Source organism: Macrobrachium nipponense, chromosome 1 (assembly GCF_015104395.2).
Source record: "Macrobrachium nipponense isolate FS-2020 chromosome 1, ASM1510439v2, whole genome shotgun sequence".
NCBI lineage: Eukaryota > Metazoa > Arthropoda > Malacostraca > Decapoda > Palaemonidae > Macrobrachium > Macrobrachium nipponense.
The window spans coordinates 37,994,656-38,008,259 of NC_087200.1; the positions used below are offsets into that span (position 1 = coordinate 37,994,656).

The window sequence follows — 13,604 nt, forward strand, 5'->3', positions numbered from 1 at the left end:
AGGAACATAACCGCAGATACGACATCCAGGTGGATCTAGGGTACTTAGTATCTGCGGCAGCCTAGACTATGGCAGCTGCGGTTTTTCTATGCAGTTTTACTTACTGAACAAGAATTTTAAGTAATATCTATTCGGACGACTGTAATTAAACCCCAGGGGTCCAGTACTAAACACGGCGAAATACAATGGACGAACCAATCCCTAGTAGATGTCGTATCCGCGGTTACGTTCCTTGCAGTCCATGCGGAGTGCTTCTGTAGAAATAGCGACATCCACTAGGGATTGGGGTGTCCAATGTATTATGCTGCGTTTAGTACTGGCCCCTGGGGGGTTAATTACAGGCGTCCGAATAAATATTACTTAAAATTCTTGTTCAGTAGGTAAACCTGCATAGAAAAACTGCAACTGCCATAGTCTAGGCCGCCGTGGATAGCCTTAAGTACCCTAGATCTAGTACCACATTGGTCTCCCCAATCCCTAGTGGATGTCGTATCCGAGGTTACATTCCTTGCAGTCCGTGCGGAACTACCTAGTATATTGTAGAATTACCAGGCTAGGTATACCTACCTAACAATTAACCTACTACCTAGGTAGGCTACTAGAGCCTGAGCCGGGACCTACCCCACAATAGCTACTAGCTACTACGTTTCATAGGTAAGAACGCAACCCAGTTTTCATATAGGCTAGTACCTAGTACCTACTACTCGGCACCTAAAGTTCTAATATCTACCGGCTGTCTATCGGCTCAATAGGTTACACTAAAATTAGGTAGGTACTAGGTACCTACTAGTACTTTGTACTTCTACCTACTACTAGCCTATATGCACCTACTACTACTAGGTAGTACCTACCTATACTACCTAGTACCAACCTAACCCTACATTAAAAAAAAGGCCATAGCAAAAGGCATTACCTTTATTACAGATGTCTCTTGTCGGACAGTCTTTTGCACTAAGCATTTGAAAGCTAGCTAGCTACATCATCATGACCGTGCATGAAGTTACAAAAAAATAAGGGGTGAGGGTTAAGTCCCAAGTCCATTGATCAGCTGATAACCGTAAACATTATGACGCAATAACCAAGGCGTTGATAGAATAACCAAGGTATTGATAGAACAAGAAAAACATTCAAATAAGGGATGTTTCTATCACATAGATCTCACCATAACCATTGATAGTCATAGCTGTCTTAAGATCTTACATTAGAATAACAAGACATGTTATAGATAAAAAAAAAAGACAGTATTACTCATTAAAGTAAAAAAAAAGAAAAAAAAAGCTAAACAATTTTAAGAGTCAAGGAGAAAGTTTAGAATATCAGCGTTTACTTAAAATATGATCATATTTCATTTCGTGCCCAAAAATTTTAAGCTGAATATAGAACTTAAGTCAAAGGCCAAGCACTGGGATCTCTGAGGTCATTCACCGCTGAAGTGGAAATTGACAGGAAAAGGTTTAAATGGTGTAACTGAATCAAGTGTTAGGAGAGGGTGGAAAGTAAGATGAAGAAAGTGAATATGAAAGGAGGTAACCTACAGTAAAAAGAACGAAAGTGGTTGCAGCTATGGTGCTTGTCCACACTAGGAAACATTGTTTGCAAACTGTTTTTTGCAAACACTTTTTACCCTATATTTGTTTCCCATCCAGAATGAAAAACATTTAGTGTTTCTGTAAATTTACTTTGATGATCAAAACAGCACGCCCTCTAAATTTGTCAAGCTTTTCTAACTCCCTTTTTCCATCTAAACTATAGTTTTTTTTTTTTTTCATTATGAAATCCATCAAACTGCAAACAGCTAAAACGTAAAATTTTTCCGTAACAGCAAACTAATGCGAATTAATTTAGACAAGACTGCTTGGTTTTTGGACTATTTCAATTACGACAGACGATGATCTAAGAAACATTAAATGAGAAGTTATAGAAATTACTGCTCAGAACAAAAAACAAATAAAACATTAAGATTTTACATGTAACTCTAGCATTATTGGGAAAAACTACATGGAGCATTATGCGTGATTATAAGCGTATAGGTTCAAAGACCGCATTTAATCTCATGCTCCAAAGTCAGGTCTTTGGAATACAATAATGCATTTCAAGAACGTTTTCTTTCAGATTGCACGGGATTTTCATTTCCGCAACAGCAACGAAGTTGAAATTCTACTTTCATTAAAAATCAATTAATATATAAAACATCAACCTAAAACAAATAACTTACGACTTTTACCAAAATAGCACTGATATAACAGGAATTATAGTGAGTAATCTTAAATTATAAACACAAAGTCATGGGGAAAAAGTCAGTCTGATTACCATTAGATAACAGCCTAAAAATTAGTTATTAAAGCCTGTCTGTTTTTCAGGCAATATCGTGCCAATGATAACGACAGATTCCTACTACGCATGCACAACCTTAAGCTGTACATGCTAAAACATAAATTTGTGCTGTATAAAATTAACTTTGTTAGCTATATTCTTTACATGCATTAATGGATTTACTTGTGTATGCTTCCTTTACTCACACTAAAAAACCCTTGTAGTTTTCTTTTTATTTTTGTCTCCCTCTGAAACGTCTCCGTGAACGTTTTTCTTTAGTAATGCAGAATCAGCTGTGTTAGGGGCCCCATTCACGCTCAGTTGCAGCCTTCAGGTGAGAACGTTGTGGGCGTGGTTTAACTGTACCGTTGCGTGTATGGCGGGATTTTATTCCTAAGGTTCGAACTCACAGGCGACCGGACAGCTCAAGACCTGTTCGAGCAGGCCTGAATGTATGTGAGGTGTCTTCGACGCGGCCTGCAAGCTTATCCTCAGTCTATGATTAAAAGTTGCAGTAGAAGAACCCCTTTAGTAGGCAAGCACTATGTCAGACATATGGGTGGATAAAAGATTTTGGAACGAATTCATTGATGTATTGGGTGGATAAAAGATTTTGGAACGAATTTATTGATGTATACAAGCAACATCTATGCATATGGAATATTAAGAGTAAAGACTATTCAAACAGGAATATGAAAAATGAAGCGTATGAGACATTGGTGAAGAAACTTCGAGAGAAGGATGGGAGTGCTACCCGGGACACGGTAACCAAGATGATAAACAACATGCGCAGTTCCTTCAGGAAAGAAATGGTTCCTTCAGGAAAGAAAAGGTTGAAAATTCAAAGAAGTCTGGGGCAGCTACAGATGAGGTATATCGTCCAAGTCTGTGGTACTACGACCAGCTTTTATTCCTTCGTGACCAAGAAACACCAAGAACATCATCATCAGATATTGAAGAGGTATGAAACACCTTTAAATATCATATTAAAACGTTTCACGCTCGTGAGGCATTTTTGCAGCCTTTTCTTGGAATCGTCAAACTATTCTATAGAGCTCTAGAAGAATAAGAAAAAACTTAAAAGTGTAAAGACTCGCGCAATTTTCCCTTCATCATCCATATACACTTCCTAATCTGAATAAAATAGTCTAATAAAAACCTGAAAAATGAATTGTGTCACCTGAGCGTGAAAGGAATAATACTCAGTAAATATAGATAATAATTCATTATACTGAATAAATGCACACCTTTATTTCATAATACATATACATATATTTTCTTACATAACCCTCACACATTCCAATGGTACAAAAAATCTCCTACTGTTGGGATATAGATTGACATAAGCAGTAATAAACAGTAAGTGATAAGAGTTGACCACATATGTGGATATTTAGCCTGCACAATGACTCATCATTACATCTTATCATCCAACCAATCAACCCTACCCTCCTGATTAAAGTATTCCAAATACAAGTTACGTACTTCCTTTGCCTCATAGGTAATGTGTCTACGCTCTATAGCTAATGGGGTGAATGTCTTTTCCATTTCTTCTTTTAGCTGGGTATCAGAAAGGAGACCCCTCTCTCGCCGAAGAAAGTTGTGCAACATACAGCAAGCCTTGACCACAGAAACTGCATTCTCTGCATCGGGATTTATGGGGGAATGGAATATGCGGAATTTAGAAGCTAATATTCCGAATGTACTCTCCACAACGCGGCGGGTACGAGACAATCTATAATTGAATACTTGTTCCTCCTTCTTTCCTGTTGTGTGACTAAATGGCTTCAGAAAATTTGGTCTCATTGCAAATGCCTCATCACCCACAAATGCAAAAGGCAAGGTCCGATTTGAGGACCTAATTATTACGGGATCTGGTATAATCAGTGTGTTGTTGGATAACTTCTCCCCAAACTTTGTGTTCTCAATTACACCACCGTCCGATATTCTCCCATTAGTGCCAGTCACACAATATAAAATCATAATTTGCGCTAACGACTGCCATGAGAATCATTCTGTGAAATCCTTTGTAATTGTAAAAGAAAGATCCTGAATTAGGGGGAGGAACAATTGCTACATGTTTCCCGTCTACAGCGCCCAGGCAATTAGGGAACTGCCACATTTCTTCGAAGTCTTGACCAATCTGGCGTCATTCCTCCTTCGAATGTGGGAACTGTGGAGATAAATGCATAATAATATTTATTAATACTGCTGTATTCAATAACACTAATATCCATGTTATTTTTGTCCCAATTTAAGGATGTGATCGAGATGGACTGCCAGTCTACATCCCAGCCTGGAGCTTCAAGACCCCTTCCATTACCAACTGCAAAACGGAGCCGCCAACCGGGACCGTCAGTGAGCAACAAGGCTGATGAGGTTCTGGGCATCATTGGGGACAAATTACAGGGAGCACGTGAAGAAGATGAATATGATTTGTTTGGTAAATTAATTGCAAGTAAATTGCGTAAAGTTGACGATGAACAACGAAAATTTGCTCAAAAATTAATAAATGATGTTCTATATGACGCAGAATTTGAACATCTTAGGTATGATAGTAGAGTCATGAATGCTATATATATATAATGTCCAAGAATAATCGACCAAACATTTATTGTTTGGAGATTCATTGTCCATTGACAAAAACAAACAATGGAGTTACAATGCATGCTACTATTATAGGGCTGTTGTTTTGTCTTGAGTGATTAGAACATTCCATTTAATACTTCTTACTTTGCCCTAGCAAAGAGTATATTGCAATTCTTATGGCTGAACATTATATTAATGTTTAATACAAATGTTGGCATCATTTAATAAGAATAAAAATAGGAAGCATATAATACTAAGCTTCTGCAATTCCTATTTTCTCATGGGGTGCTTTGGGTAACCTAAAAACGTAATGTATGTGAGGATACAAAGCTAATAATGATAAGAATTAATATACTATAATTATAGAGTGTATAATTATGCGCAGTATTTTGTAAGATTGTTTTCAGCTTCATATGTGACCTTTATGTATATAAACAATAAACATCATACAGTTACCTTCATATATTCTTTCCTTAATACCTTCCATATAACTTCGCAAGTGTCTGGAATTATGTGTCCCAAAGCTTGTGGTGATACTGCTATGCTGAATTTCAGGTCTTCGTAAGACCTTCCTGTTGCTAAATACCGGAGAGTTGCAGCAAGTCTATCCGTTGGTGATATAGCAGATCTCATGCAAGTGTCTTTCCTATGTATATGTGGTGCCACAAGGTCTAGATAGAAGCTTGTGAAATGTAGAGTCATCCATTCGTAGATAGTTAAAGAAATCATGAGGCTCCCATATCAAATGTTACAACAGGTTTTTGTGTGATAGTACTTCTCTTCTTGCTAGCCATTCCTTCATCCAAACCTTTTTCCTCCTTCTCGGCTGCTTACGTTTCTCGTAAGCTACAATACAAAGAGCTAGAATCTGCAGCTCCCTCTCTGATAACACCTTCCCATTTGCTGGCCGAGAGTAGACTAACCTGATTTCACTCAGGCCGCCTGCGTAATGTATGGGTAAAAATTCGGTTGTCCGGCCACTGAAGCTCCGCCCCACACCGGAGACCTGCAGGTAGTACCGGTGCGTGAATGGGCCCCCTTAGGTCTTCGTCATTTGTCAACAAAAACTCCGCAAGGTACCGACTACTGAACTGAATTGTCGTCATATTTTTAATTTTTTGTTGCACAGCTGTTTGACTGATGAATTGTAATATTGTTTGAGGTGACGAGTTGAATATACTTACCTTATAGGCATGACATGTCTCATTACTGTTTCTTTTAATTTTATACTGGATTTATGAATTCCTAAGTAATAAACCAGACCTATAGTACTACTAGGTACTACCTAGCCTAGTACTAGGTAGTAGTAGGTAGGCGAAAGTTCCACTGTCTTTAGGCTACCTTCTGCAACCGAAACCTCAGGTCACTTGCAAGTTATTCATCTGGGGTCAAGGCACGCCAACCAACCATTCCATTTACTGCAGTAACCAAAGAAAAATCAGCCCGGGTAAATTAGGATAGTAGGTAGGTAGGTACTACCTACCTAGTACCTAGCTATTACCTACCTAGTACTAGGGTACTACCTAGGTACTATAGGTAGGCTACCCTAATTCGATTTTGGGTTTCTTTCATGCACAGACGTAGGTAACCTAGTCCTGCGGGCTGAATTGTTTCCCTGAGATGCTCAATTTTGACTTTTATTCATAGCTACCCTAGTGAACCAAAATATTTAGCTATAGGCCAGAGGAAATTGTCCCTGGGGAAAGGCTACCAAGGTTTTTAAAGGCCTTGTACAATGAAGGCCAACCTTAGTTACCTAGGTAGTAGGGAATGGTAGGTATTGTGTTGCGAATAGAAAAGGCAGTGCACCTGTCACAAAGTGTCTTGGTAGATCTAGGGTACTTATCCGCGGCGGCCTAGACTATGGCAGTTGCGGTTTTTCTATGCAGTTTTACCTACTGAACAAGAATTTCAAGTAATAGCCTATTTATTCAAAGGATTGTAATTAACACCCCAGGGGCCAGTACTAAATACGGCGAAATACATTGGACGGCCCCCAATCCCTAGTGGATGTCGTGTCCGCGGTTACGTTCCTTGCAGTCCGTGCGGACTGCTTCTGTAGAAATACCAGTGTCTCAGTGGCGTGATCAGTATGGTCTTGACCTGCCACCTCAGTGGCCACGAGTTCGATTCTTGGGCATTCCATTGATGGGTTAGAGATGTTTATTTCTGGGGTAGATCTAGGGTACTTATCCGCAGCAGCCTAGACTATGGCAGTTGCAGTTTTTCTGTGCAGTTTTACCTACTGAACAAGAATTTTAAGTAATATTTATTTGGATGACTGTAATTAACCCCCCAGGGGCCAGTACTAAACACGGCGAAATACATTGGACGCCCCAATGTTTCCGCGGTTATGTTCCTTGCAGTGGACTGCTTCTGTAGAAATAGGTTACCATATCTGGTGATAGAATTTCACTCTTGACATGGTTTGGAAGTCACATCAAGCCGTTGGTCCCATTGCTAAATAACCACTGGTTCCATGCAACGTAAAAACACCATACATATAAACAAACAAACAAGGGTAGGAAATGCATAAATCACTTACTTTTACTTAACTTTATCTTCCCGCCACTGGCCAGCGGCATAAGGCTGATACAGTTCCTCTCCATCTGTCTCTATCCCAAGCCATTTCCCTTGCTTCCTCTTGTTATGGATTTCATCCTCAAGATCCCTGACAATTATGTCTATCCACCCCGTTCTTGGTCTACCCAGCGGTCTTCTTCCTATTTGTACTGCTCTCAGTGCTCTCCTGGGGTCTCTATTCCCATTCATCCTCTCAACATGTCCAAACCACTTCAGCCTTCCCCTCTTCAGCCTGATATTGACTGGCCTTTGCCTCAATCTCATCATGATGTCTTCATTTCTAACATAAATCATCCCATTTAATGCCAAGTATCCTTCTCAGCAGCTTCATCTCAAAAGCATCCAGCCTTCTCTCCTCTGTTCTAGTCAGTGCCCAGGTGGACGAACCATACATCAGGACTGGTAGTACACTCGACAAGGAAACTGAAGATACAGTTTTTTTAAATCTTCGGACATATATTGTTCAATAATGCCACACCTGGCAACTCTTGAAAGGGGGCGGAGCTTCAAAATCATAGCGTTTGTTGCTTTCTTGATTTCCATCAACTTTACACCATAAAGAGCCTGTCTGGGCTCTATAATCTTTTATACTTGAATATAGAAACAGGCTCTATATTATTCGTTAATGTTGGTTTGATAACGTCAGTTGTTCCGATACGTAATACAAACCATCGGTCCTTTAACAATAGGAAGTAGCTAGCGGCAGCTGGAACGGTCGTAAGCTTCGAACAAGGGGAGAACGGTAGTTAACTGCTTGTCCGACGCGCGACTGGGAGGTAAACAAACCCCTTTTGCTTTCGGCCGCGGGTGTGAAAGACGTGTTCGTCATCGCTCTCTGCCCGCTTCATCGTCGTATGCTTTGTTTATATTGTGTTTTCTACTAATGGTTTGTTTTGACTTGAAAATGAAACTGTAAGTACACTGTTTTCATTTTCATTACTTAATTATGAACCAACATGGAGCTATCGCCGTAGATGCGGCGATTTCCTCTCTTTTCATGAATTGAACCCTTGAATTATGTCTCGGTGCCGAGGGCGGGCGCGCTCGCGCCGAGTCATGTATTTTGGGCGAAAGTGTGTAATTGAAAATGTAAGTACTTTTTTCATTATATTTTTGCCCTGTGCGTTCGTTACCGAGAGCGTGATTGCGCTTGGCACGAGCCTTTTATTTTGTATGATAAAATGCAATGAAAGTGGATTCGCAATTGCAGTATTCTTTTCATTTTCATTTATTTATTTGCATAAAATTTAATTTGGATCAATTTTCGCTCTTACCCGGGAATTGATCCTTACGATTATTTTCTGTGAAAGTGAAATCGCAAGTGCAGTATTCTGTTTCATTTTCATATATATTTTATGATAGCATCATATTATTTGGATCAAGTTTCCGCTCTTACCCGGGAATTGATCTTTTCCCCTTTAAGTTCTATGAAGTGAATCGCAAGGGCAGTATTCTGTTTCATTTTCATATTACTTTTCACTGCTGTGCGGGGGTAGGGGAAGCGAAGGTCTGCCAGGAAGTCATCGGAAAGCTCTCCCGCGACTCCCTTGGTATCCGATTCTTCATCTTCCTTCCTGTCCCCCGCAAAGCTTCCTCGTTGTATTTTGTATTTGGGGTCTTCCTTGCGTTCGGGGTGGGGCATGTCTTCCCCCCGTGCGTGAGGGAACCCCTCTTACTAATCTATCTTGCTACCTCAGGTGCTACATCCGTGGGAGACGACCTTGGACAGGTATGGACCACCGCGGCGGCAGGGCGTGCCTAGCATCCACGGGCTGCTGCAGCGTCTAGCGAGGTCTGGGGCGGTCTCCACTACTACCACGGCCGCCTGGTCTACACTCCCCATGCTGTGTCTGGTGACGCCGTCTGCCGTACTAGGTGCGGCGCTACGGGCGGGGGGGTTGCCGCCGTACCGAGGGGGGGTTGGCGCCGCGCCGCCGCCTGTTTTCTTCGTGTTGCCTGCCCCAGACTTCCGCTGTTCAGCAGCTCGCCCCTGGAAAGCTGCCAGTACCCCGGTTCCCGCTGGTCTGCCGATGATTCTACGAGGCGATCGCTGGGCCTGCCGTACCTGCCGCTGATGTGATTCCCGCTGGCTTGTTGGCTTGGCGTCCCCTTCTGGGTCTACCGCTGCCGCTGTTCCTGCCGCTCCTGAGCTGGTTGCTGTTCCTGTCGCTCCTGGTTCCTGAGCCTGTCCATGCTGGTCCTGCCCACGGTGTCTTCCCCAGTCCCGGGTCCTTCCGGACAGGTGCAGTCGGGCCGTGTTGCTTCGGCAATAGCCCCGGCTCCGGCCTGGATGGAGGACCTGACGACTGTCCTGCGTGAGCTGATGAGGAAGAGGAAGAAGAGGAAGCTGTCATCTTCGTCTTCATCGTCTGCTGCTGCCTCTTCCCCTTCGACTTCTAAGGCCCATAAGCCGAAGAAGAAGAAGGCTGCCTTCCCCCCTAAGAAGTCTCCTTCGGGAACTTCTAAGGGCCCGTCCCACCCCGGTGGGAGGGGGCGGGGGGGTCCTTCTGCTGGTCCTCCTGCTCCTTCGGGAGCGGGGGCCGTCTCCCCTTCCGTAAGGAAGAGATAGACGGGACCAGAGGAGTATCGGTTAGCTCTGGTACTTCCTCGCCTGGTGCTAGCGGCGATGCCGCTACGCCAGTTCGGCTCGGTCTCTCGTTCGCGAGAGATCCCGAGTGTACGTTCTCCCTCGGGAGACCGTGCAGCCAAATTTCGGCGCCAGAGTTCGCTCGGCGCCAAGACACGGCATGGAGCAGAAGGCTGGTGAGAGCCGCTCAGGTGACTCTCGCCAGGCCAGCGGCCGCTCTTGCAGCGACCAGCTGGGGGTCCCCCCTAAGAAGGCTCCTTCAGGACATCTAAGGGCCCGTCTCGCTCCGGCGATTCGGGGAGCTCTTCTGCTGGTCCTCCTGCTCCCTCGGGAACAGGGCCCGTCTCTTCTTCTACCAAGGAGAAGAAGACGGGGACCAGAGGAGTACCAGCTTCGGCTGGCACTTCCTCGCCTGGTTCTAGCGGGTCTGCCGCTAAACCAGGATCCGTCTCCCGTCCAGCCAAAGTCTTGACGCCCGAGCTCGCTCGCCGTCAAGACCGAAGCGCGGAGCAGAAGACTGGCGAGAGTCGTGCAGACGACTCTCGCCAGGCCAGCGGACGCTCTCGCAGCGACCAGCCGGCTGCTCGGGCTGACGTGACGGTCTCCGACCGGCCACGCGCTGAGGCGAGGAAGGGGTCCCCGCGGCCGTCGGTACCAGCCTCGGCTGGTACCAGCGGCTCGACGCGGCGAGAGGACGCTCACCGGTCTCACCGCGACAGCGAGCCTAGCAGGTCACCTGACCGCCGCTCCCACGGGGAGCGGGCGGATAGGGGGACCAGCAGCAGCTTCTCTGCACACGAGATCGGGGCCGCTGTTCTCGGTCTAGCCGTTTCCCTGGGAAACGGCTCGACTAGGCCTGCAAAGTGGCGATCGCTGCAGCCCTCCAAGCCCGCTGGTTCTGCCAGCGAGCGAAAGAGGAGCGTCATTTTCTCCTCTCCCATGCTGCAACTTCCTCGGTTTGCACCAGGAAGAGCGGGGTGATCGTGAGGGGCATACCCCGCACGATCCCGTCACGACGCCGTAAGTACCAGGTACGATCTTCGGACCAACCAGGACGTACGCGCAAGTGGCAGGAGGAATCCGAGAGGGGTCTATCGCAGTTCCTCCTCCTTAAGGGGGAGGTTCTCGGAATGCTCTTGTTCGAGGGGCTTGACGGTCCTACTCTGCAAGATGCTATGACTTCCGAGATCCAGAGGAACTTTGTCGAGGTTATGGCGCTGATTCGTCAGCGCAACGACCTCGGGGAAGGATTGCCGCTCCCACCAGCAGAGCCCACGTCTCTGCTCGAGTCGTTTTGGGGCCGAGAGGGAACCCAAAACCGACGGTGGGTCTGCCGCGATCGGAGCTTGCCGATTCTGTCTTGAACCAGAGTCTCTCGTCTCCGGACAAGAAGGGCTCTCTCAGTTCCTGGACCCGGATACGCATCAAACGAACTACTTCCCCACCTTTCCTCTTACTTGCGACCAAGCGGCGTTTTCTTCTACGGTGTTTCTTCCGGGACGACCCGGCATTTTAAATTACTCCCTTCGGTTCCTCCTGAGAGGTTTCGACCTCGACGAGGACTGGAATGAGTCGAGACGGTATCGGCTCTCTCCTGTCAGGTGTCGATCAGGCCCCACCCAGACGACGTTCACAGTGGCGGGAGACCCTTACCTACAGTGAGAGTTTCGTAACCCTCCTCGGAACGTTTTCTCCTGACGATACGTTTTCCCAGACTCTGAGATTGCGGCGATGGTTGCTCCTACTCTTCTCCAACTGCTAGTTCCACTGGGATGGCGAGCGAGTATCCAATTCCTCCCCCCATTCCCTCTCTCCTTACGGCTACGAGGGAAAGGGGAGGGATCCTACAGAGATTTTCTCTGTAGGATCCCACGTTGGGGTTGGGGACTGCGCTAGCCGGGGGACATTCGGGTCCTACCTGACGTAAGCCCCGGTCGTTGAGGAGGGATCCTGCCCCATTCTCGATTTCTACGGGAATCGAGAGGACCACCAGCCGATATCGTTTGACGAATTCGGTGGGGGTTTTGTTTTTGAGACTGCTTAGAATTCTACGGAATTTCTAGCGCATTCAGAGTGTTCGAGTTTTTTACGATCTCCAAACACTTAGGCGAGACCACGGTCCAAAGTGAGCGAGACGAGAATCCCCGATATGTTACACGATAATCGGGAACCTCGCCTATGCTCGAATTCCTGGAATGTCTAGCATTGGGGGGAAGAAGACTGCTGCTGTGAAAGAAGACTATCTCACAGTAGGCGACCAACCTGGAATAGAGAAGAACGGACGGGAATATCCAGTTTGGCTTGAACTATCGTCTTAGTATTCTGTTCACCATTGAAGCTTTCCTTCGAGGAAGACTTCTCCTTCACTCTCTTTGATAGAGATCGAAGGTGGTCGATCTCCAATCCTTATTTTTATGCATTCAACTTACCTGTCAGATATATACTTAGCTATAGACTCCGTCGTCCCCGATAGAAATTCGAATTTCGCGGCACACTCTACAGGTAGGTCAGGTGATCTACCGCCCCGCCGCTGGTGGCGGGAATAGGAATCATTCCCGTTTTCTAAGACAGATTTTCTCTATCGCCGTGACAGCAACATTGTTGTTGTTACTCCTGATTTGACTTTTTCGTGTTTTTTCATCGCTATTGATCTTCTAAGCCGTTATTTTGTGACGTATTGGATCTTTGGTTTGGCATACTCTTTCGTGGACTGTTTTTTGGACTTGGTTTGGATATTCTCATAATGTCGGATTCTAGCTTTACGGTTAGAAGACAGTGTGTAAATGAGGGATGCATGGTGAGGCTACCGAAAGCTTCGGTAGACCTCACACAGTTTGTAAGGGGTGTAGAAGGAATGAATGTTCAATTTCTAACACCTGTGATGAATGTGTAAATATGAATGAGGAAGAATGGAAGAATTTAATTCATATTTAAGGAAATTAGATATGGATAGGGCTAGGAAGGCTTCCTCCAGAAGTGTAAGTAGGTCTCGCTCTAACGAGCCTATTAAATTAACACCTAACCCTAAACCTCTATCTTCTTCCTCTAGTACTAAGACTGCAAATCCGGCAACAGAAATTGCAGATCTTAAAGCTGCGCTACAAAGGATGGAACGTCAAATGCTGACGTTGAAAGGTAAGCACAGTGATAGTGAATTAAGTGTCCCTAGTGCAGTGGACGGGTGCTTCTGATCGGCTCTGTCTCGCTCCCAGGCCTAGACCTCTTCCAAGCTCACAGGCCCAGAGGAGAAGGAATGTCGAAAGCCGTACGGAGGTTACGGAGAATCCCCACCGATCAAGGCGTCCCTCGGCAGATTCTGTGACGACCCGAACTGCCAAGGATCGCTATCGAAAAAGCATCCTAAAGAAGTGTTTTTCTTCGTCAGATTCTTCACCGAATGTAAGGGGATGGAGTTCTGATGAACTGTCACGCCCCTTAAAGAGAGTTGGAAGGGGCTCCAACTTTGGATTCAAGCCCTGAACTTTTTCTCCGATCTATCACTTGTGAGAAGAAGAAAAGGAGATTGGTTCCT

The 13,604-nt window shown here is 45.1% G+C and overlaps 2 protein-coding genes and 1 long non-coding RNA gene across 4 annotated transcripts in view; 2 read left to right on the forward strand and 1 right to left on the reverse strand.

Moving 5' to 3' along the window:
• The window catches only part of LOC135219243 (serine hydrolase-like protein), a 79,382-nt gene extending 78,302 nt beyond the window's left edge, over positions 1–1,080 (reverse strand). Inside the window, exon 1 of the mRNA XM_064255839.1 lies at positions 914–1,080. The gene's annotated coding sequence lies outside the window, so the exon portion shown is untranslated. The remainder of the gene's footprint in view (positions 1–913) is intronic.
• Positions 1,081–2,458: 1,378 nt separating this feature from the next.
• LOC135219245 (uncharacterized) lies at positions 2,459–5,352 on the forward strand. The gene is made up of 3 exons (XR_010315397.1): positions 2,459–3,274; positions 3,874–4,036; positions 4,573–5,352. It is a non-coding gene; the product is annotated as an uncharacterized LOC135219245 (long non-coding RNA).
• Positions 5,353–5,825: 473 nt separating this feature from the next.
• Positions 5,826–13,604, forward strand: part of LOC135219244 (probable serine hydrolase) — a 100,931-nt gene continuing 93,152 nt past the window's right edge. Inside the window, exon 1 of one of the 2 annotated variants that reach the window (XM_064255840.1) lies at positions 5,826–5,978. The gene's annotated coding sequence lies outside the window, so the exon portion shown is untranslated. The remainder of the gene's footprint in view (positions 5,979–13,604) is intronic. The other variant, XM_064255841.1, reaches the window with a different exon arrangement.